The following is a 25,992-nucleotide window of genomic DNA, read 5'->3' as shown; positions in this document are numbered from 1 at the left end:
GCTAAGGCAAGGATTGCCTATGTCGTGGGGTGGGTGAGGGGAGAAACCCTGGACTGGGCATCAGCGGTTTGGGAACAGACCAACCGGGCCTCCACTAGCTACAGCTCGTTTTCTTCCGAGATGAGGAAGGTCTTCGACCATCCAGTTCGAGGTAGGGACGCCTCGAATCGCTTTTTTTCCATTATACCGGGGACGGAATAGTGTAGCACAGTATGCCATTGAGTTCCGTATTTTAGCAGTGGAGAGCGGATGGAATGAGGAGTTGTTACAAGCCGTGTTTTATAACCGTCTCAACAAACTATTGAATGATGAACTGGTGTCTTATCCGGAACCTAATCGGTTGGAATTTCTTTGCCACTGCGGGTGGAAAGCAGATGTAGAGAACGAAGGAGGGAGAGAGGATCGTACGGGTTGGGTTTTCAGCAAGCAACCAACGTGCAGACGAAGAGGGAGAGAGTGACTCCAGCCAGCCGATGGGTTACTCACGGGACTGCACGTAAGGCGAACCCACAGTGGGGAGGCTGATAGCGAGCCAGACTACAGAGCCCCAGTCAACCTGCCAAACGTTATTCCACGCCATCCTTCTTCACCAAGGTCAGTCTTACAAGATTCTCCTGAGACCTTGAGGAGGACCATTGAGGCAAACACCCTGGCTAGCCGGTTGCTAGCACGAGTCACCTTCAGAACCGGACCAGTCCAGTTGCTCCTGTCGGGTAATCATTCTGATTAACCTGAAATAACCTAACCTTATCCAGTCCCCTCATGTTCCTATCATTTTAGGGCAACACCTGGCTGGTAAGACACAACCCCACTATTGATTGGAGTAAGGAGAGGGTTATCGGGAGGAGCGGGCATTGTCACGCCAATTGCCTGAAGACTGCTCTTTCCCCAGAAGTCTTCCGCTTGGCAAAGGACGTACCACCTCATCTTGCTCAGGTGCCCAAGGAGTATCTAAACATAGCGGAGGTGTTGAGTAAACAGCGCGCTCTATCATTACTACCCCATCAGCCCTATGATTGATTGTGCAATCCAGTTGATTCCGGGTGCCACTTATCCCAAGTCCAGGATGTACAGTATCTCGCAACCAGAACTGGAAGCCAATGTGACGTACATAAGGGACTCCTTGCTGTGGGCCTCATCCGACTCCTCACCCTTAGGATCAGGGTTTTTCTTGGGACTCTTCGGCCCTGCATAGACTACAGCCTTAATGACATTACCGTTAAAAATAAGTATCCCCTGCCCTTGATTAACTCCGCCTTTGACTATTTGCTGGAGGCGACTATATTTACTAAGTTGGACCTTCGGAATCCCTACCATTTGGTGAGGATCAGAGAGGGAGATGAATGGCTGAATGGTTTTAAAACACCATTGGGACAGTTTGAATATACGGTCATGCCGTTTGGTCTAACCAATGCACCAGCATTGTTCCAATGCTTGGTGAATGATGTGCTGAGGGATATGATTGGGTGCTTTGTTTTTGTATACCTTGACAATTCTTATTTTCTCCAGGAGTCCTACAGAGTACTGCCTACATGTCCGCTAGGTGCTCCACCGACTGCTGGAGAATAGTCTGTTTGTTAAGGCCAAGAAATAAGTTTCATGTTCAGTCTGTCTCGTTCCTAGGCTACATCAGGCGCAGAGGGACGGGTCCGGATGGACCCAGCGACTGTTGCAGCGGGTTCTCGAGTGGCTGAGACCAGGAAAGCCCTTCAGCGGTATCTTGGATTCGCCAACTTTTACAGACGTTTTATTTGTGACTACAGTCAGGTGGCAGCCCCCTTGACAGGCCTAATTTCAACTGTGAAACTGTTTGTTTGAAGTCGCTGAACGAACGGTTTACATCGGCCCCTATTCTCTCCCAACCAGATCCATCGTGTGTGTGGCTGGCGTCCCGTTCGGTGTGTTAGGGAATGCTAACATCGCTACCCAGCTTTGACAGACACAGGACTGGGATGTGGAAACACAATAAGGACATGGATGAAAATTGTTTCCAAAATAATTCGTTGTGAGGCTTTTGAGTTGGTCCTTCTTCAATACACTGATTGGGTGTTTCCCCTACAAACTAAGTTCATAAAGGTATATCAATTTGAAGATAATTGGCCTAATTTCAGGAGCAGGCCTCCACCCCTCTTCCGGCATCCCCGTAAATACCTGCCTAACCCTCTTCCCGTCTCGTTGACTCATTCCAAACACCATCCTCCCAAACCTTTTTTTCCTCCTTTGTTCCACCCCCACCCTCTTTCAACCTTCTTTTTTTGACTCCTAGATCACGTCTCGCAAATACAATTGGTCAGTTCAGTTGGTGGCGTGGTCCTTGGTAGTGAAATATATACATTTTCTATTAAGATTTTACATAAATATGTTTGTTGTAATATATTTATCCATTATAATATAATCATTTATTGTTTATTTATAATTGCATATGGTAGTTATATCACATACTGAATATTGTTATATATAATATAATTTGAAATAAGATGTCCTTATTATGTTAAACCGATTAAATATTTAACTGCAAAGTAATATATGTTTAACTTTTTTTTTTTTTTGCATCGAATCATACCGTGTTTACTCAAACTGATTGGACCCTATCAAAGAATTTTCACCAGCCGCCACTGCTGTGTGTGTTTGCCTACGGCTTGTGTATGTGTGTTCCCACAGAGTTGTTCACCCTGCAAGCGTGAGAGCTCCAGCTTGGTCCAGACCTACCCTTGCCTCTGCTTCTGTTCCTAATGGGCCCTTTTGTTTTGCCCTGGAAGCTCTGGTTCATTTAAGACTTACATGGGTGTGTGCAAGCCGGTGTGTGGCTTAGTTTTGGGCTCCCTGTGTAACATTATTCCCACAGTGTCCCCAGACGTCAGAAAGACAGACAGAACAAAAAGGAGAGGATGAGGAGGTGAAACGAGAGGAGGGATGTCTGATAAAGTGTTTAAGGCTGAACAAAAGAACAGTTTAAGGAAAAGGACTTCATTAATGAATTAATATGTCAAATTAACATTTATTCATGCAGTGGCGACACATTATTACTATCCTTAAGTTGAAAATACAAATTGAGTACATCTCTCTCTAACCATAGTATCACAAGTAGGGGTGTAACGATTCATTTTAACAACTATTCGTTTCGAATCGCGATTCATGGTTGCCGATTCGATTCATGGACGATCTGGGTTAATTTAGAACGATTCGATTCAGTGACTTGAAATCGATTCAGTAACTTTACTGGACAGTGCAGGCAAAGTTTCTGAGATCCCGGTTTCTTGTAAGAAAATCAGGTTTAAATTAATTATGGATATTATAAACAAGCAAACAACCATTGATGGCAAATGTATTAACCTTTTATTTGAATCAAGTGCCATTTTCAATGTAAACATTACACAATGTTTGGATCAATTCACAGAACCCTGGGTTTTCAACCACATTGTAGGGCCGCATGTCTTTACAGATATCCGTTTTTTATTTGGCTTCTACATATTCTACAAACAGCGACCGACTTATTTAGAACACCTCTGTGTTTGCAAAAGGCAAAATGTTTCCACACGCTGGATCGATAAGTTGGTTTGTAAATGTCTTGCTCGCAGTCGTCTCCGCCACGCTGTGTTTTGTTGTTCCGAGTTTCGTGCGGCTGCCGCTGCGTACTGATGACGTCACAGACAGGGAGACTGAATCGACGTTTAACGTGTCTAAAGTGCTAAAAAACAAACACACACACACATCCATACCGTTTTTATACTTAAATCCAATGTGCAGTTTACAAGTATCAATACAAATCGATTATGTACCATTTCAATTGATTTGTAATCGATATATGTCGTCCAGAATGCCGATTTGCGGAACACAGATCGATTCAGTTGGATCGCAGGAATATAAATCGATTAAGTAAATGAATCGTTACACCCCTAATCACAAGCACAAATAATTGCAGAAAGAAACTGATATTATTAAAGCAATACCAATAAAACTGAGCTAGTAGCATTTAAATCTTGTCATGGTGGCTGAGATTTAATTTCCAAATTGAAATATTAAGTCGGACAAATTGGTCGTCTTTGTGCTATATATAGCACCCATAGAGCACCCATTTCTCAAGCTACTTGCACCAAGCATCTTTAGTCATCTTCAATCATCCGGTCTGACCATCTTTCAGCTCAAAGGGACACATCAAACCTCTTAACCTGATCCCCCTGGAGCCTATTAGGCGTTTTTTTGGCCTCTGCACCAAAAATGACACACCTGTGAGACAAAGTGTAATAACTCAGGAACACAGAGACTGCTCTCCTCGCTGTCTCAGAACATCACCACACTGTTAGAGCCGCCTCTCTCTCCTCTGTCCTCATCCTTCTGGACCTTTCTGCTGCATTTGACACAGTAAACCATCAGATCCTCATTTCCTCCCTTCAGGAACTTAGTGTCTCAGTCTCTGCTCTCTCCCTTCTCTCATCCTACATTGATGGCCGCACTTACCGGGTGACCTGGAAAGGATCTGTGTCGGAACCATGCCCTCTTACTACCGGAGATCCTCAAGGTTCCGTCCTGCGTCCCCTCCTCTTCTCTTTCTACACCAACTCTCTCGCTATGCCGAGGTATTTAGAGTAGATCCAAAGTGTATTTTACCCAAAAAATAGCTGCATATGCTTCTCTTTTTCAAACCCATCTCCTATTACTTGTGTTTCATCAACTTCACAGCTGTCACCCTCGCTTCCCTCTTTCACCCTTCCTGTCTCCTAACCAAGTTTTTACCTTAGTAACCTGCCCGTCCGACCACCTGCTCTCTCGACCCCATTCCATCCCATTTTCTACACTCTATCGCTCCTGACCTTCCCCTCCTGTCTCATTAACTCTTCTTTGTTATCTGTCTGTTTTCCCAACTCTCTGAAGGAGGCAAGGGGCAAGACACTCTCCCAGAAACCCACCCTCAACCCATCTAAGGAAAATAACTACAGCCCGGTCTCTCTTTCTGTCCAAAACTCTTGAACATGCTATCTTTAACAAACTCTCCTTCTATCCTCCGTAACAACCTCCTTGACTCTCACCTGTCAGGCTTCAAGGCTGGCCATTGCACAGAGACTGTTCTCCTCGCTGTCTCAGAGCATCACCACACTGGTTGTCAGTGAGTGACACCTTGGGGATGTGTACTATCAGTCTGAAGTAAAATGATTATGTAACTATTGATAGTTTCCTTTGATTCTAACCTGAAATTGACCAGAAGTAGTCTCGTGAAGGATTTTGTAGGAAAGTGGCTGATTTTGAGAGGCTTTGGAATAGTAAATCAGAGTGACACCTTGGGGATGTGCACTATCAACCTGAAGTGGAATTATCATGTAACTATTGATCGTTTCTTTTTTAAATACAATCTGAAATTGAATAGAAGGCTGGTGAATGAGATTTCGCGTCGCTCAACACGGTTAACGACGACTGACTCTCTGACACTTTGTCCGACGGCCGCAGGAGTTCTTGGCTGCGTTTCTAGCCGTTCGGCCAGTGCCCCGACGTGCGGAGTAGCAAAGACCCGTCCAACGCTGCTTGCAGCTTTAATCTGTTTTTGATTTCCACTGCACCCATTGGCTCTTTTCTCATTTGTAAGCTTATAAGTTTTTCCCAATTCCAAAATGAATATCCTTTTCCATGTATTCCTTTTTCCTTTAGCTAGCATGTCTTTACTGGATATTATGAATCTGTCTTTGTTCACAGAACATGTACCACAGTCCTTCAAGGTAGCTGTAATTAAACCTCTTCTTAAGAAAACTCCAGAGGTGTTGGCTAACTATAGCACTATCTCTAATCCATTCTTTCTTTCTAAGATTCTCTGTTGCAAATCAATTATGTGACTTCCTACAAAACAATGGTTTGTTTGAGGATTTCCAGTCCGCATTTTGCATGCATCATAGCACGGAAACAGCACTGGTTAAAAATTACAAATTATCTTCTACTTGCATCGGGCCAATGACTCGTCTCTGTTCCTGTCTTGCTTGACCTCAGTGCCACAATTGACACCATTGATCATGCATCCTGTTGCAGAGACTAGAACAGGGGTGGGCAAACTACGGCCCGCGGGCCGGACCCGGCCCGTTTATGGCGGCAAATCACTGTCAAAATTTGAGAGCGCAAATCAGGTTAATGCGCGCGCATAAATCAAACATCCGCGACCAAATCTCCGTCTAGCGCAAGCAAATCTCTGTCTAGCGCGAGCAAAAGTCCGTCTCGCGTGAGATATTTGCTCCCTCGCGAAACGTGAACTTCCTCGCTCGCGCTCGCTGTTTTTCTTTTTGACAGTAAGGGGGCCGAGCCAGTCACCATGGTATCTACATCTGATTGGTTACAAACCCAGTCTTTGGATTGGCTGGAGTGATGCATTCACATAACTATAGAAGCCCATTTCCGCACTAAAGAAAGGGGATGGAAAGTCGAAATTATGAGATAAAACGTTGTCAAAAAACAATCCCCCCCCTTTTGGTAATCGTAGTGGACCGTAGATGACAAAAAGAATAACAGCGAGCACGTAGAAAACACCTTCGAGCGCGAGCAGAGACTAACCTCGCGAGCGAGCCAATATCTCGCGCAAGACTCTTTTGCTCGCGGATGTTTGATTTACGCGTGCGCATCAACCTGATTTGCGCTCTCGAATTTTGACAGTGATTTGCCGCCATACCCGTTGGGCGTTTTGATCCGGCCCGCCGACTATTATGAATTATAAATTATAGTAACGACCGCTGTAACGCTTCTCTGTTCCCGACTTGAGTTTCCCAAAGCACGATGACGGCAAAAGACCAGCATAGATGTTTCTTAACTCAAGTCGGGAACGGAGAAGTCTTTACGTGCCGTGCGGCAGAGGACAGGTGTGCTGTGCCTTCTGCACCACATCAGGCTGCGAGTCCAGCTGCTGCTGTCTGCGCTGCTCACCTCCTCCCCCCCTCACCCCAACAGGCAAGCGTGCCATGGAGACATGGTGCGTTTTATACGGCAAAAACGAAAGCACATCAGACGCACGGGACCGCGCCGCCCTGCGCGCTCAGTATAACAATCGGGAAAGCTGATGGTTTTCCAGAGCTGAGCGACGCAGATTGGCTTTGTGATTTTGCTTTTGCTGTAGACATACTGACACACATGAATGAGCTGAACATGAAGCTACAAGGGAAAGATCAGTTTGTGCATGAAAATGTACACAAATGAGAGAGTGAGAGTCTTCAAAGCCAAGTTGACTTGGAATTGGAACTCATTGATCTTCAATGTGACGCTGTCTTAAAGGAGAAGTTCAACCTCCTTAACCTGTCTGAATTCTATGACCCAACCCAAACTCGGTACATTCTCTCCTCCAAGACCCATTTGAGAGAAGAACTTTGCCGGAGAAACTAGAGGTAAAACAGCTGGATCCAGATCAGCCTGACCTCACAATCAGACACCGGACTGGCGTGAAAAGGAAGTTTCAGTGGAGATGCTTCACCGGGAGGTTTAGTTAGCTACGTGCTAACGCAGTGTTCATCAGGAATCAGGAACATTTATTACCAAAATATGTCAGACATACAAGGAATTTGACATGGCGGTTTAGCTTTCTATGCTCGCTTTTTAAATCAACGGGAACAGAATTGAGCATAGACAAATACGTGAGTAAGGCAGATGAAGCTCACTCAAAAAAAAGAAAATACATGGATAACGCCACTCCCGCAATTTCTAGTTCATACGCGCATTTGCAGATTTAAAAGGAAACAATTAATAGTTACATGATCATTTAACTTCAGACGCACACAGGACTGCGGTGAGGACACAACCAGGACGTGGATGAAAACATGGACATTTTATCCAAAATAATTCATTGTGTGAAGTTTTGTGGAGCTTTTGGAGTTGGTCTTTCCTCAACACACTGATTGGGTGTTTCCCCAACAAACTACGTTGATAAGTGCATCTCATTATATATATATATATATATATATATATATATATATATATATATATATATATATATATATAAATATAAATGTGTCTTTAGTTTGCAGCGGAAGATGTAGAAGTTTTCTGCGGTCATCTGAGCCAGGACAGCAAAGGATGATTGTGATCTTGTTCTACCATTAGATTTTGTATGAATATATTTATAATTATATTGTAATATATTTATCCTTTAATATAATATATTTATTATAATATATTTATAATAGTTACAATAGTTACAATATGGTAGTTATATCAAGCTATCGCTTCTATTGTCTACATGCACCAAAAAGAAGTTTTATCAAGTTCAACGTGAGAGTCGAGTATTTCATCAGCGAACCAAAGCAAAAAACTGAAGTCTCATGGAAGATGCTTGCTAACGCTATCATGTTAAATGCAATGTAGTAACTTAAATCAGTGAATTATTGTAGCGTGTCTTTTCATTTGTCCTGAATAGTTTATGTTTTAAGAGTGCTTAGTAGAGGTTAACATTATTTCATATCAACACAATTATGAGAGATCTACTCTAGCATAATACAAAGCTACTAAAGCCTACAACGTGATAAGCTCTGTGTGTTTTTGTCTTTCTCTAAGCAAAGGCACGTGTACGAGTTTGTCCTTCAGAGGCTCGTGCAGCCTCAGATGAAGGAGTCTGGACAGAGAACATCCTCAACATCGTCACCTGCAAAGACTTGCTAATGCTATTTAGAGTTACTTTTAAAACTTTATTTGCACTTTCTCTTTACTTTTAAACTCATATTTGCACTTACATTTTGTATTACTATTCAATATTTATTATAATGATTACATTTGTATTAACTTGTTACTCAAAAAGTTCAAAATCCAAAGTTATTGTATGGAAATAAACGGTCACACATTGTAGCCAAAAGGAATAATTGCCTCTTCGTTTGTTTACACGCTCGTACACTGTGGTAAATAATCGTTAGATTAGTCGATTACAAAAATAATTGTTATTTGCAGCCCTATCATAGATTTAAATCAATGTGGTTACATTTTTGGGTGTGCCACATCACAAGCAGGACCGTTTTACTGCAGAGACTGTGATACCCGATAGTTAAAGCACACTGCTTTTTGATCCTGACTCCGACTCCAGGAACGTCCCGGTTATCATGGTCAGGCATGGTGGCTGTGCTCCATGAGCTACTAAACATCAGGCTTTTTGAAACACTCTTAGGCTGGACTGTTACTGGACCAACCAATAACTGTTTGCCTTACAAAATCCTAGCAGGGCCCCAAACAACATAGCTCACAGGATCACTGTGTCACTCAAACTCCTACCACGTTAAGGTGGCATGTCATGTCAGTAGGTAAATAAAAGATGAGTATCAAAGTCTAAATTACAAACAGATTCTCCCCCAGTATTATTAATGAATAACATTTGTATTAAATGTATTCTTCAGGTTAATTTAAAAAAAGAATTGCAAAAATCCCAGGCTTCCATCTTTACTTGCTCTTCTACTCTCTCTCAAACACACGCACAGACACTACACTGTGACTTTATCTCTGAGATTGCCTCAGTCAGTCCAAAAGTCAGGTAAATATTATACAATTATCCAATTGGCATTGAGAAAAGTGCAGTGAAAGTACTTCATCTGCTGAGGTCACCTGTTTGAAAAGGATGGTCTGGGTCTAAAACTCATTAGTTCTGTTGCTTTATAATCCATTACGAACACATAGGCAAACCTTGAAGATTGATGGCAGCTCAATGGCTGAGAAAGAGTCTACAGATTTAACTACACCCACACTACTATGTTTTCATTTTAAAACGTAAAAAAAGCACTCACACAAAAACTTCCCTAGTGCAGTGTGAGCAGGACTAACAAATAGACCGTTATTCTACCTCTCTAGAACCTCTCTACATAAGTGATTCAGCTTGTTCATCAGTGTCTTTTTGTCCACATTGTCATTCTATTCACGGCTTCAAATGGTGGTCTGACAAAGGGGGGGTTACCATGGCAGCAGGTGCCAGGGACCCATCTAACCAAAGCCCCCTGCCTAGCATTCCAGCATCCAAACAGCACCTCTCTTGCCAACTATAATAACAGTAAGAGACAAAAGCTGACTGGACCCCCCAGTTAACCATGTTAGCGGTCTAGCTATGACATTATCATTCCACATCCCGTTCACACGAGTATACAGCAGTTTGTGTGTGTGTGTGTGTGAATTTTCACTGCTTCAAGGCTTTTGTGGGAGGTTTAGATATAACACTGGAATTAGGAGTCACACACAAACAAGGCACGTAACAATTACATTTCACTTCAAATGGAGATTTTTTAACAAAAACAACTGCACTCCAAAACTAATGTTATAACAACTTGGTCTTGGTCCCAATATTGTAATACCTTCTGTCCATGTTATTATCTTGCACCAAAGATATGTTTCATCATTTTTACTCAAAGTAAATATTTAAAAAAACAAATCATCTAGCTTAAAAGTGAATTTATCTTCATTATATTTAATGAAAGACACTTTATAGACTTATAGATTGTAAAGGGAATTGTTACCTACTCAGTGTTTCCCACGCATAGACTAATTTGTGGCGGTGCGCCACAGATTCAACACCGGCCGCCACACATTGCGTTAGGTGTATTTTTTAATTGTTTTTAACGCTATTTAAAACATGCAGCGTATTTGTTCAGCTGCATTTCCTTTCCCTGCTCTCCCTCCATCTGTCACTCACGCGTCTCACATACACACACAGCACACACAATCCTTTGGTCTGACAGAAGTTGCAGACTTTGCGCATGTAGGCTGCAACAACAAGTAGTATAGGGTGTGAAATGTGTACTACAGCTATGGGAGTTGTATATAGGGTGAATTATGGTTAGTTATATCTAGTGATGTGTGTTTTAGTACGACATTTGTCAGCCCCCCCGTCAGTCCCCACACATTGACGTTGAATCTGTGGGAAACACTGCTACCGTTACTGTGACCTAACTTGAACCAGAGAGGGATGCTAATGAAATCGGCCAGCAGTAAGCAGAGTATAAGGCAGTGGTAGAGGAAGAAGAGGACAAACACACTAATTGTCACTAAATCTGTGGCTAAATGTTCAGCTCATCCTGTCTAACTACTCATACATGTAGTGGAGGCAGCATGTCCTTGATGAGCCTGCCTACGACCAAGTGGGATTTCCAGCTGCCCTTTCCATAGCAATCCTAAAGGTTAAACCCATGTAGACATTTACAAAGTGGCTCAATTGCAACAACATGATGAAAAACATGAAGCTGTCGTGTTTGGGCTGATTGTAAATATAGGCCTGCAGGGTCCATGAGCAAATCAGACTGGGTAATGATAATATTTCCCTTCACTCAGGACCACATGGTGCTTCCTTCTCTAAATCACTGCTGACAGGGTTGGAGTGCTTTCATAATGTATTTGATTAATAGACAGCCGTTTTGTAAACAGTTAGAGCTGCCTTTGCTGGTGTTTCTGCCAGCAGTCTTGCTGTTTACATATCCATATTCAAAGACACACAGTCAAAGACACAATGATTTGGGGAACGTTAAGCAAATGTCCAGTGAAGGCCAAATGGAACCAAACCAGTTAATTCCATTCCACAAAACTAGATATTTTTAGGTAGAAAGGGTATTTCAAAGAAAATGTAGGAGGAACAGCTAGGACAGGGGTTATTGTTGGCACACAGACCGTGACCCAATAGATGATTGAGAATCATTACATTTTGACAGAGCGCTTCTGTTTGAATCAGCGCTGCTTTACGGTGTTCAGCGGTCCAGGAAACACACCAACCAAATACATGCTTTGTATACAACTTTATGTGAACCTACCCAGCAAATTATACATATTCAGATAAACATCCTGACTCAAGTCAGATCCACACAATGGAGAACAACATGTGAGTCAAAAGTTATTTCACATTACTTTTTCCAAAGGGAGAAAAGTGGAGAGTGAGACCAGAGCACTGAACCAAGTATGGATAGAATCTTAAATGATAATATATTTCACGAGCAGTTAAATTCAGTATGTCTCATATGCTTGGAGATAATGCAGACTAATAAAAGCGGGAATATGAGGCGCTACTAAAGAGGAAAAGCACAAATCTTTTGAGTGAACAAACTCAAATCTGAATTAAAGATGCGAGCAGTGTTGGACGGGTCCTCACAACTCCGCACGTCGGGGCACTGGCCGGACGGCTAAAAACGCAGCCAAGGACGCCATCGGACAAAGCGTACGAGATTCAGTCGTAGATGATTACTGGTATATCCTATTTACGTGCAAAGTCACAGTAGTTTTTGACGTACATGTTGAAGAATACAGGATCGAAGTGCGCATCCGCAACGTGGGTTTTTCGCCTGTCGTCTGCAATGAATGGACGGTAAAAGCACTGCTTATTCGATAATTTCTTTGTATTTGATTATGCGTAACGTCTACATTTGTCATCGTAATGTCTAAACAATTGGAATAACCCACATATAAGTATATTAAATAAATAAAATGATTTAATAAAAAATGTTATGCTTGAATTTTGGCAGGCACTGCCAGCCATTCACATTACTGGCTGGATGTGTGTTTAAAACCCAGGACTTATTTTCATGTAGGCCTACTGTTAAAGCTTATTAAAATGCATAGGTACTTTGAGCCAACCCATGAGGCCTTATGAAACCGGGTCAACATTTTTTTTTGCATTTCGTTTTTTTCCCATGTCAACATCAATCACACAGCTAAAACTATGGCTTTCATCCAGGAATAAATAGTGTTTTTCTACAAAGCCCTGTAGGGAAAGCAGTTTCTTTGGCTTTCTCGTAGACTCTGGTATGGATCCTAAAGGCCGGCGCATGCTTCTGCGTTTGCGTCTGCGTTGTTGAGGTGACGCACTTGTTCAATTCATGGTTCTGCCTGTGTTGCAGAGTAATTCACCACCAGAACAACAGGCGGAGTGACGTGTTTTGTTGAAGACGACCTAGAGAGTCACGTCTATTTATTTATTTATTTATCATAGACTTTATTGCCCCGTGCATCGACACAGCTGCTTTTCATCGCGGACACATTTGTATTTTCCTCCACAACTTTGTGCACCTCTCGACCGGCAAACCGGCGTTTGCGGCGATCTCCCTCCGTGAATCCAACCCGCTTCTACAACCCGCCAATGACGGCTTGAATAAGTGGTCATATTTACGCATTTCTTACGACAGAAGTTCTTCAATCTGATCCGTTCTCTCGTAAACATTCTTCATTTTAATAATGGCGGTATCAGGCTATGAAAGCGGAAATGTGAGACTCCGTAAAGGACGTAGTTAGCGGACCAATCGCAGCCTGGTGCGCTGCGGGAGGCTTGCGTCGCTTTCGACGCGAGCCTAGAAAAATGGCTCGACGCACGCAAGGAGGTGTGAAAAGCGACGCAAGGGACACGCAAGAAGGTCTTGCGTCTGCGTCACTCTGAAAACGCAGAAGCATAAACTAGGCTTAAGTGGAGAAAAGGTGACCCATCGTGCACAGACAGCAGTGAAGGATGACAGTGTTTAGTATGCATGGCGACGCTCGTGTCTGTGGCACACCATCAGAGTGTTGATTCACATCAAAGCATGCTGCTCAGCTCCATTCACCCACTCAGTCCCACTGCAGAACTGAATTTCACCAACTCCTCCAGGAAGTGCATCTGGATGACTGCCACTTCCAGGGTTACTTCAGGCTAACCAGCAGCCAGTTTGATGACCTGTTAGCTCGGATCGGAGCCAGGATCTCTTGGTTGGCCATAAACTACAGGCATTCAATCCCAGCTGCAGATGGTCTGTCTATCTGTCTCTGGTGAGTGGCAGTTTCATACAAAATTCAGACTTTAGCAGCAGGATGCGGGTGATGATGGCGGAGCAGCTCAACGCTGATTGGCTTTTGCAAGACAGCATCGGGCGAAACTTTTACAACAGGTTGAAATATTACAACAAATCACATGCCTGCAAAACAAAATGCCTGCATGTGACTCGCCCCACCCATTTTACAGAGAATGCATTGGGAAAGACTGGTCTGGTTTTAAGAGAGACATATTTCCCATAATGCATTTCACCTTATCAACAGGCAGCAATGGTAGAGGAAAATACACACAGCTCCTCCTGCCTTCAACCAGGGCCGACCCATCCTCGGGTGTAGGAACCTCGGATGCAGCCGTGGGAGCTGATATATACTTGGTTAACTTCTCTTACATCAACCTTGATCAACTGACTTCTGCAATTTTTAAGTCTAAATACTCTACCTGTCTCTTGGACATGTGCCACAGTCATTCAAGGTAGCTGTAATTAAATCGTTGTCTTCAATGTGTACAACAAGCCCATTTCTGTTCAATCGATTGTTGGTACTTCAAACACCGCCGTCAAATAATGGGAGAGTTGAGAGGAAAGTGCACGAGAACAGCAGAAAGCTAGTTCAACATGTTGTTCCCAGTGGAATTAGGCCTCCAAGATGATCACGTGTGTGTCGTTTTGTGTTTGAACTAACATTAACAATTAAAGCTGCGAGCAGCATTGGACGGGTCCTCGCAACTCCGCACGTTGGGGCACAGGCCGGACGGCTAGATACGCAGCCATGAACTCCTGCGGCCGTCGGACAAAGCATCCGAGAGTCAGTTGTCGTTAACCGCGTAGAGCGATGCAAAATGTCGTAGATCACCAAACCTTCTCTTAAATCTCATTTACCAGCCTTATAATCAATTTCAGATGGTATTTAAAAAGGAAACAACCAATAGCTACATGATAATTCCACTTCAGGTTCATAGTACACATCCACAAGATGTCATCCAGGGATAAGCAGGACATTCTGATGTACTATTCGAAGATTAAAGCCTCTCAAAATACCACACATGAGTAAAATTCCTTCAGTATCCTGAACCACACTACTTTTGGTCAAATTCAGGTTGGAATTAAAAGGAAACTATCAATAGTTACATGATCATTTCACTTCAGACTGATAGTACACATCCCCAAGGTGTCACCCAGGGATAACCAGGACATTATGGTGTACTATTTCATAATTAAAGCCTCTCAAAATACCATACAGGAGTGAAAATATCAATCACAAGAATACATCTGGTCAGTTTCAAATTACATTGGAAAAGGAAACTATCAGTAGTTACATCATCATTTCACTTCAGGCATAGAAAATACATTCCCAAGATGTTACTCGGTGATAACCAGAATATTCTGATGTACCATTCTCGAATTTAAAGCCTCTCGAAATGCCACTTTCGTTTTTTACTGGATACTAGAAAAGTTGACTGCCAGCTGCAAGTAGGTGGCGCTATGACATGATTCAACTTTACATCTCTTCAGGCCCAGAGTGTCATAAAACATGTGTAAAATGGAAACAATCCGATGATGTCCAGTAGAGTTACAACAGTTTAGTTGCTCTCGGCGAAGGATTAGCTTTGCCAATGCACCATCTCGCCACCGATTATTGGATTCTTATAATATTCACAGTGAAGCCTTATTAAAGTCTTAACAGTCTGCTAAGACATTTTGAGAGAAATCAGATTAACCTTTGAGGAGCATAACCTGTGAGGAGCAGGGTGTAAAATAAAAAAAATTAATTTCCAGTTTTCCCCAGGTGGCGCTATGACTAACACTGCATGAAAAGTGGGATTTTCATCAGTATGCGGCACTGTAGATTGTCGTGGAATTTCAGGTTTACGGCTGTTCACGGCAATTTGCGGGCAACACCGAAAACTGCCGTAAATTGTCAGAAATTGACGTGGGCCTCCCTTGGCAGTTGTCCCCCCATGACCCCCCTCCTCCTAATTCTAGGGGAGGCTTTGACATGTAAATGAAAATGCTGTGAGCTATACAAATGCAAATCAGGGTTGCAGAGGGAGTTTTAGCCCAGGTGACATTTTTTAAAAAGGTAAGAAAATCTCTGTTACAAATAGATCAGGCTCAATTATACTCTTTTTAGCTTGAATTGATTTATTTAATTCAAATATGCTAGATTACTGTGTACGCCATTAGCAATGGCAAATGTTATGTAAAAAAGATTGTCCGTGCGGGGATGAAGCCAGGAAACTTGTGCAAGAACATGTTTAAATGCAGTACCCTTTGACACAACATTAACAACTATAAACTGCTTTATAATGGCTGGTCGTAGTTCTGCTAGAGGGTCAAGGACGGGTAAAAAAGTGTTTCCACACCACTTTATGCTCTGCATCTATCGATTGAGTAAGTTACATTCATATATGTTACCCGTTTACATGGGTGACACAAGGGTACATCTGATGATACATTGTCAACATTGCATGTATGTCAGACTCTCCAGTCAGTTCCTTTGTTGGTTTTTGCTGGTTCGTGAATAATGGCTGGACGGCATCTCGCGTTCAACTCGCCTTCAACTCCTCTCCGCGGTCAGCAACTTTCGGCCAGTCCACAGACAGACGAGAAGAAACTGCTGAATGCTCTCAGTGGATCGTCTCGTCAACTCCAACAACAAACTGCCGATATCAACGAGTGGTTCGCTCCACTGGAGCGTTCGGGACTCTCCAGGTTGCTGTCTATAGAGGGGAGGTTCGCGGCTCTGGAGGAACTGACTCAAAGAATACGCATCGCATCGCACAGTACTTATTCATTGTTGTTTTTACAGCTGCTGTAATCGAGACAAAGTGTGCTGGATGATGACGAGGTGGAACTCTGGAAATCCGCCACCGTAGAGCTCACGTCGGACGGAGAGGATGGCGTTGTTGGCGGGGTCTCGGGGTGGATTGTGCGGTCGCCGCCATTTCGTAGACGCCTCTAACCGGAGAGGCGACTCAGAAATACAGAGCCACACACACTAGGCGCCTGCACAACAGACCTGCCTCGGAAAACACGCCGCCAGTGACAGTCTACAACCCCGAGGAGGCAAACGGACAGTTTACTGAGCTGTAGTTTTTTAAACCGCCTTGTGTGGGCAGATCCTCACTTTGTATATAGTTGTTGTTTGTATGTTGTTAATAAAGCTCTTTCTTTGCATAAACATGTTCCTGGCAAATGTTCATTTCCTCTATAAATTCATTGATGTCCTGGATGGTATCCTAATAATAGTGTAGTAGCCTACATAGTATAACAATGAAATGAATATACAGCATAATATGAATATATAAATAAAATGAGAAGAGTGACCAATAGCGACAGATCTGCCAACCAATCATGAGTGATTTTACTTGTTTGAAAGTTGTGGTTTCATCCAATAATGAGCAAGGAAACTCAAGCCTGGTCTGCCCAGGTGTGGTTTTGCTGCCAATCACGAGTGATTTTACTTGTTTGAAAGTTGTGGTTTCATCCAATAAGGAGTAAGGATATTCAAGCCCACTCGACTCGGCCACCCGCGGTTTCGCTGCATTCATATGCTAATTAGGGCCATTAGCACCTCCGCCAGCTCTCCTCCATGGTTCGTTTCCGAGAATTTGTGGCGTGCGCGGGTTGCAAATTGTCGGAAACAGTCGGAAATTAGGGAGATTTCCGGGCGTTTACGGGGACGAAAATCTCACTTTTCATGCAGTATAAGGTTAAAAATGATCTCATGGATGTCTACAGGGTGAGAAGTTCATGCTATATGAGAAATATGGAGCAGATTAGATAAAGTATGGTCGAGTTAGAACAACTTCAATTTTCATGCCAAATGGTGCAAATGGTGTTTTGCAAAAATGCTCCCTTCACACATAATTTCTTCCAGGAAAATACAATTTTTAGAGCTAAGGTCCTCGAGATCACATATGAAATATATGAAAAGAATCAGATTTAATCCCTAGGAGGAGTTCACAAAAATAGGCCAAAAATAGACCAAAAAGGCAGATTTTCAACGATTAATTGCAGCGCCCCCTATTCTTCAAATATTCTCAAAAAATCTGGGTGTTCTCAGGGGTTCAATCTTCACATGTGTTACAAGTTTGGTGAGGGCAGGCCAAATAATTTGGAAGTTATGACTCTTGCAATATTAAGCCACACCCCTTACGAAGTCCATTAGCCCATATCTTCTCAAAGCAAGAAGATATCAACACGATATAAAGTGCAGGGGTACATTGATCCAATAATGATCCACAGAAAATTTCGTGACAATCGGACATATCGTCTAGGAGAAATGGCCAAAAACGTGTTTTTCACAAAATTCAAAATGGCGGAAAATCTAGTTAGGCGCATTTGCATACCATGATTGACTTTTTTGTACAGCATGTCCAAGAGCACATTTGGCACATGTGTGCCAAATTTCAAGTTAATCGGACATCGGGGGGGAAAACTGGCCTAGTGGGGTACTTTTTTACCTTTCTAGGGGGCGCTATGGAGACATTTCTTTGTACCCAAATGCGAGACCCCAAAACTATCAAATTTTTTAACAGTCCAGATATACATGCCAAATTTAACAACTTTTTGAATATGATAAAGGCCTCAAAACGGTATTTGATTTGTGAGAACAATAATTCCTTGAAATACAATAGGTTCCTCTACGACTACGTCGTTGCGAGGACCCTAATTAAACAGTGTCTAAAATACAGACTTTCGAAACATTCATTAAAAAAACATTGTAACATCAACATTCATTAATCACGATTAATGTATGTTTAAATGTGCTATTAATTAGTTAACTGTCTATTGACAGCCCTAACACACATATATATATATACTTCTTTGGTGGCATGAATCCGCTTGAAAAAATTGTGCCATATCATTCACCACTACCTATAAGACTTAAAATGCCAAACGCTGCAGCTCATGGTTGATGATGGATTTAACCTGTTATTAGTTATGTATTAGTTATCCTTGCAGTTCTCCAAGCATTTATTATGTATTTATTCATCCCGAGCATCCCACCGTGGAATAAGGTCTGAATCAGACTATGTGCTAATCAGGGCCAGAGTGATCTCATCTTGATCAATCAAGAATGTAAAAAAAGATTTATTGATGGTAAATTGTAGGGGTGGGGGCGAAAATCGATTTCTCTCGATTCTCTCTAGAACGATTCGGTCTCGATTCAGAAAAGTTAATAATCGGAATTTTAAAAATGAAATTAGTTCGCCTGCTGCAACATTCTGTTCGCCCGCGGCAGAACGCAACAGAAAACTCTACTCTCTGGCCTGCTGATGCTCTGCTATACATGCATGCGCACTAAGCGCACATGTTTTAATGTTTATAAACAAAGTTGAAGCGTATGGCGGTAAATCACTGTCAAAATTCGAGAGCGCAAATCAGGTTGATGCGCGCGCGTAAATCAAACATTCGTGAGCAAATCTCTGTCTCGCGCGAGCAAATCTCCGTCTAGTATGGCGTTATATTTGTGCCACAATCCTGAGCGCGTAATTTTAAGTTTTGAGCACAGAGAACTATATTTTAGCAAAGAAAAACATTCCGTGCGCGCAGTTTACTGAGGTGCCCTCGCCACAAACTGGCTTTCTGCGCGCAGGCAGCGGTTGCTGCGCTCGCTCCACCTCTTCACGCTGCGCTCGCTCGACGGTTCACTCACGCGCTCGCTCGAACTGCAGCAGAGTTACATTTGTGCCACAAAACCAACCAATCAGAGAATTAAAGAAGGTCCATTGTGATTGGCTGTTGGTCTCCAATCACAACGCTAGTAGAACTACCTACAGCATCGCGGAAGCTCAGCGAGTTGTTGAAGTTTGCAGCATTTGTGCTAAATGCTAATGGACTGGATTAAAACACTTGCTGTTCTCATCATTTGCTGCAGTTCGAGCGAGCGCGTGAGTGAACCGTCGAGCGAGCGCAGCGTGAAGAGGTGGAGCGAGCGCAGCAACGGCTGCCTGCGCGCAGAAAACCAGTTTGTGGAGAGGGCACCTGAGTAAACTGCGCGCACGGAATGTTTTTCTTTGCTAAAATATAGTTCTCTGTGCTCAAAACTTAAAATTACGCGCTCAGGATTGTGGCACAAATATAACGCCATAGTCTAGCACGAGCAAATCTCTGTCTAGCGCGAGCAAAAGTTCATCTCGCGCGAGATATTTATTTGCTCGCTCGGTTAATCTCTGCTCGCGCCCGAAGGTGTTTTCTACACGCTCGCGGTTTTTCTTTTTGACAGTAAGGGGGTGGAGCCAGTCACCAAGGGTCTCTACACCTGATTGGTTACAAACCGCGTCTTTGGATTGGCTGGAGTTATGCGTTCACACAACTATAGAAGCCCATTTCTGCACTATAGAAAGGGGATAGAAAGTCGAAATTATGAGATAAAACGTTGTCAAAAAACAAACGCCCCCCTTCGGTAATCGTAGTGGACCGTAGATGACAACCAGCTACAACCATAATTTACCATCATTACCGGCACATTAAGAGCAATGCGTCCAGCTCGCAGACCGTTCCGTATTTGTAAAATACCGGTTCGTCAGTCTGAATCTGTGAATATCTAATAACTTTACCGAACTATGGAGGAGCCAGCCGGTAAATAATCTTACCTCATTATTTCAATTTTCCAAAAAGTCTATCCGTATTGAAAGTTGGCAAGATATTCACAGATTTGGACTTTTTTCCGGTATTTTACAAATACGGACCGGTCTGAGACTAAGAGCAGCCTTTTCTTAATTTAAAAGAAAAATGAATCTGTTTAATATTTTTTTTTACATAGGCTACTTCCATATTGTGTTGAAATGAAAGCTGCATTGGTTCTTGCATTGTTGATAGAAAATCATATTTGTGACAAAGATTTTTTTTTCTCTTATAAAAAATTAGAGAAGGTAATTCATCTGTTAATTTTCTTTAATTATAAAATAAAGTAGGAAGTGATTAGCAACCTCTGATTTCATCATATTTAACCATGTGTGTCCTTTGTCTCGTTGTTACTCCTAAATCTCAGGCGTTACACCTCCTGGTTATATCCCTGCACTGTTCTAGGCTTTCACTTTATTAAAGATATATATTTTTAAACCCTGGTTCTGTGTTTGAGTCCTACCTTCTTCTGAAAACCGGACATTGTTACAGCTTCAAATTGTCTTGGCCTTCTATTTTCAAAACACTTGGCTGTCACACCATCAATAGAAAGAGAAGGATCACATAGAGATGACAAGGACAAAGACGGACAATGGTTCAGGGCCGACACAACCGTGACTCACCGGCATAGTCAGGAGTTGCTGACAACAACCGTTGGTCCGTTCACACAGAGACAGACAATTGCAAAGAGTTGAGACAAAACACCAACATACTAACCCAACCCCCCAGCCTGAATGAAGAAGGGCAGACTCTGCCTCAGTCAAACAGACAGAAAGAGGTGGGGTGCAAAGTACTGGCACAGACATTCACAAAGCCCTTGGGAACCTAGAGATGAAGGATAAGCGAGAGGGAGGGTGAAGGAAGATGGGGGCTTGCTGCAATGGCACTTTCAAGCAAGCAACCTATGGAGCAAGGCACTCAGGAGAACAAAATGATCTACCCCTCCCCCTCTTCCATGTGTAGGTCAGTGTGCTCGGAAGGAAGGTCAGTGCAGTAGCTTCTCTGCAAAATCTCCTCCACATGTTATCTGCAGTGTAACAGTCAGCAGTCAGTCTCCATTCAACCGCAGCAAAGAGACACCATACCACTCTACCAAATATTGACGACAATAATCCTATTAGCTTCCAAACTAAGGCATGGTTTTTGAGCACGGATACGTCTAAAAAACCCTCCAGAGGACTCCGGTGTTACCACCTTGTGTGGACAGGGGTAAAAAACACAATATGGGCATTTTCTTCTCTTTATCTGTTTATGGAGTTAACAAATAAGTCAATAGATGATGCGACTGTGGTGCATCCTTATTATATCTCTGGACCCACCCATATTCTAAATAGGGGTAAGATGGTGAACGTCTAAAAACACGTTCATTTTTATAAGCTTGATAAGAGGGTACCTGATACCTGACAACTCCAAGCGTCTTCCAATCTAAATGTGTTTCACTTCATCCACTCGGGAATACACACCTGCAGTTAACTAATGTTTTGTATGGCAAGTGTCTGAGCTTCACAAACATTAACCGAGGACATACATCAATTACCCAAGCATTAACAGAGAGAATGTGTATAAAGTAAGCATCTTTAGATTAACAACTACAGAACCCTGCTAGGACATATTTGTGTGTATCAAATTTAAAGCAACTCCTGGATTGTCTGGAACCCTGTCGAAAGAATCAGGAGTAGTCTAGAACCTCCTGTTTTCAAAGAAGCACAGATTATGTGAAAGTAAATTAAAATAGCTGTAACAATGTTGTTACTTGTTTCACAAAAATTCCCAAAAAAAGAAATGGGAAGGGAACCGCAGCAGGCCAAAGAATGTTGGAAACAATGTTGGAAGACAGATATCTGATTACAGTCGATGTATACTGTAAAGTCAAGGCATACCTTGAAGAGGCAATGACCAGAAACACTGGTCATAAGCAACATTATGAACACAAAAAATCCACCTAAAAATCCACCTAAAATACAGCTGCAGACAGAAAGACGATTTCCAAACTAAATGGCCGCTACTTGTATCTCGTTTCTAGTCTTCCGACTATTCAAAGAGCTTTAACATTACATTTTGTCCATAATAAATAAATAAATATATATTTGTATGGTGCACAAGCTACAATTAACAACAGCAACACTGTACATGGCAGGTGGAGCATTCCAACCAGCCTGCGCAAAACAGATGAAAGAGAATATGTAGGAGGAGGAGGTGTTGGCGAAAGAAGTACGGAGGTGGAGAAAAAAGAAGAGGAAGTGTTGGGGAAAGATGTGACGAGGAAAAGGAACAGTACAGCAAGTGAAGGGACAGCTATATAATTGTTTGGCTTACTGCCTGTGTTAGGTGAGAAGATGAAGCATCCATGGCCCCCCACACAAGCAATAGTAGATGTGTGTGTGTACAGGTATGTTTGTGCATAGGTTGGCAGAATGCATTTTAAGATAGCTCCAAAAGAAAAAAATAAGGAGGAAGAAATTGATCTCCACCCTGACACAGCAGCCCCTCACTAACTGCTGTTATGACGCAGTCTCTCTTTTTGGATGCGCACACACCCTTCCTATGAAGGTTATATAGATAGGAAGGGTGTGGGAAATACTCCCATGAGACAATTTTGACCAGAATACAACCTCAAAATTGACATGCAAGCACTGCCATCTAATTCAGCCTAACCGATCCACACTAATTCCAATGTCCTTTATTCCGTCTTAGATCATTCTAGCACGGTGCCATTGTGGTGGCTGCACTGTCTTAGAGCATGTAGGAGGAGAAGGCCTGCTTTACCACGAGTAGTTATTGAGTATCCTGTATTTGAGGCTTAATCGATCACGCAGAGATGCACCTACACCATATAATAGATTGAAGCTAAACATCTACATCGCTCTAGGATTCTACATTCTATTTTGCAAAGCAGGTTGATCAGCAAGGAGAAAACAATGACAACTGTATACTACTGCTATTATGTCCGGATGGTTGCAGCTGGGAGTGAAATATCACTCATCCCATGCAGATGAAGCTAGAGCCCACAAGCCCGCTTCCCATTATCAGCAGTCGCAGTTTATCTTAATTCTCTAAACGCTTCCTGCCAGCAATCTTCTAGGACTGAATAGGGGCACAAATCTACTGTACATTACACATGGTTGTAAAGGAGGCTCAGCCAGCAGGACTTACCCGGCCATGCTTCAGAATATCCCGGTGAAAAAGTCCGTCGTACTCGGTAGACTACCATCCACACCAGCAGTGCCTTTCCAAAACTGCCGACTGACCACCCCCTCCAATCCGCGCTCCCTGTGCTCTCCCGCTGCTGCTGCGGGGCGCGCAAGTAGGGTCTGGTTCGCGCGCATTGTTTGGCAGAATCAGCGACGCCTGTCGGAGAATCTTCGTTTTTAGTTAAATAACGCGAACTAAAATAAAATAACATTTTCAATCAGTAGCTGCTGGTGGAAAATGTTCAAGTTAGGGCAATCGAATCAGTTTCAGTAAACATATCATGTTGATTTAATGCAAAACAATATATATATATATATATATATATATATATATATATATATATATATATATATATATATATATATATATATATATATATATATATATATACATACATACATACATATATATAATATATATTACATTCTTACATATATATAATATATATTACATTCTTACATGTTGTTAACCCACATTTATGCTCTGTGTTCTGCTGTTGGGTCCAGCAACACAGCTAACATGACAGAAGCATATCAATCATAAATGCCCCTTACCTTTGCCGTTTTCAATGTGGACCGCAAACAAGTGGATATCAAAAAACAACGAGCCTTTCATCTGTCAGATCATTCTAGCACGGTGCCATTGTGGTGGCTGCACTGTCTTAGAGCATTTAGGAGGAGGCCTGCTTCACCACGAGTAGTTATTGAGTATCCTGTATTTGAGGCTTAATCGATCATGCAGAGATGCACAAGGAGGCAAGCATCACAACCATTCCTCACATTCTTGGTCATTACCTTACTGAATAACTTGCACTGATTGGCGTCAGCCTGGGTTGCTTTTGTATAAAATGAAATGCGTCCATTAGTAAGCAAGGATCGCTAATTCGCGATAGTTTTTCATTAGCTCCTGCCAAGCGCGCATGTGTGAATTGATTTTTTTTTTTTATCCACGGCAGGCGATCTACTGGTATTGGTAAGTATTTTTGGTGTAAGCTTGTCTTCAATGTGTACAACAAGCCAATTTCTGTTCATAGACATTTCTTTGGTTACTCTGATGACGACAGTAAGAAGGAAAATAATTATGAAGAAAGAGCGTTGCCATTTTAACACTGTTATAGAGTTAATTTGAACTCTTATATAGTTGAAATTTAACAATACTCAAGCATTAGTTTCTCAACACCAGTGGGTAGTGTTAGAAATTAATACTTGTAGGAGTAATTAAGCCAATCTTTGGCTTGAAGAAAGTTGACCACTTGGACAGGAACTTCTGAGACACTTCATCACCAAACATCATTAAGGAATCCTGGTCGATCTACAAACAAGGAAAATAATATTTTAATATACAGGTTCAAGCATACATGACAAAATTGATGAAGGTCAAATACTGAAATGGAAGAATGAAAAGAAAATTACACATTAGACATTATAGTATAGTGCAGAAAAATATTATATTGTCCTGCACTGTACTACATTACTGTTCTACACTGGATAGGACTACTACTCCCAAAGGAAAAGATTTTTCTTACCAATCCAGGTACATCAAGAAAACAAGGGAACACATTCAGGACTAAAGATGATGCATCATCCCCAACCATGTTCTGTCGATACTGGAAAGTCGCTCTCATCTTCTCTTTGACCACAGATTCATCGCTGGAATGTCCTATTGTAGATTTGCCTCCCTGCATTCCTCACCAAATAGCTGTTGACAGGTTGACAGAAATTCTCGTCAGGTTTTTGGACCATGCTAAAGAACGGTCTTGGAATGACCCCGCGAGCCAGCAAAGGTGTTGCGTTGAACCATCTTGATCCTCCATGAAATGTAGCCAGTATTACGCTCAGGATCATAGTAGTGTTCCTTTTTAAAGAAAGACCCAAACAGATGCATCCCATGCTTCACTTTAAGAATAAGTTACTTAACACAAAAATTGTAGACAGTGAATATACTGCAAAACATATTAAAGAAAATCTGCGCTGGCTCCCCTCCAACCTTCCTGACGGTGTCTGTGACCGTAATTGCTGCATGTAGTGTCCACCCCGGTCAGCTGTAGAATTCACCCCCCCACCTGTCTTCAAAACTTGAGAGCCCTGTGGCGTTGAGTAACTATAAGCACACTAAAAGTTATTCGAGAAAGGAGTCCTTCAGATTAACTTTCCGACAGTAACTTAATATTAACTACCCACACTTCTGATAATCAAAATGTAATTTAGATATACATATGCCCGGTCCTCGAATGAGAATATTTGCTTCCATGCAGCTAAGACGTGGGAACCGGTTCTGGCTCTTAGCTAGCCAGCTAACTAGCTTTTTTTTTATTCAAAAGAATGTTTGCATAACTGAAGTATCATCACATAACCTAATGTTACATTGCCAAACTTTAGAAACTCAACAGGAATTCTATTTAGCTCACAGTCAGACTCAACCTCTCTTTGTGTTGTGCGTTGCGTTCCAGTTGAGTTGTGCA

The 25,992-nt window shown here is 42.3% G+C and overlaps 1 protein-coding gene across 11 annotated transcripts in view; it reads right to left on the bottom strand.

Annotated features, from left to right (window-relative positions):
* LOC120829679 (protocadherin Fat 3) overlaps positions 1–23,621 on the bottom strand; it is a 119,645-nt gene extending 96,024 nt beyond the window's left edge. For all 11 annotated transcript variants that reach the window (XM_040194001.2, XM_040194037.2, XM_040194071.2 and 8 more), the window contains exon 1: positions 23,493–23,621. The gene's annotated coding sequence lies outside the window, so the exon portion shown is untranslated. The remainder of the gene's footprint in view (positions 1–23,492) is intronic.
* Positions 23,622–25,992: the final 2,371 nt, after the last annotated feature.

This window comes from Gasterosteus aculeatus, chromosome 1 (genome assembly GCF_964276395.1).
Source record: "Gasterosteus aculeatus chromosome 1, fGasAcu3.hap1.1, whole genome shotgun sequence".
Lineage (NCBI taxonomy): Eukaryota > Metazoa > Chordata > Actinopteri > Perciformes > Gasterosteidae > Gasterosteus > Gasterosteus aculeatus.
Note: the sequence above shows the minus strand (reverse complement) of the source record. Positions and strands in the feature narration are given on the sequence as shown.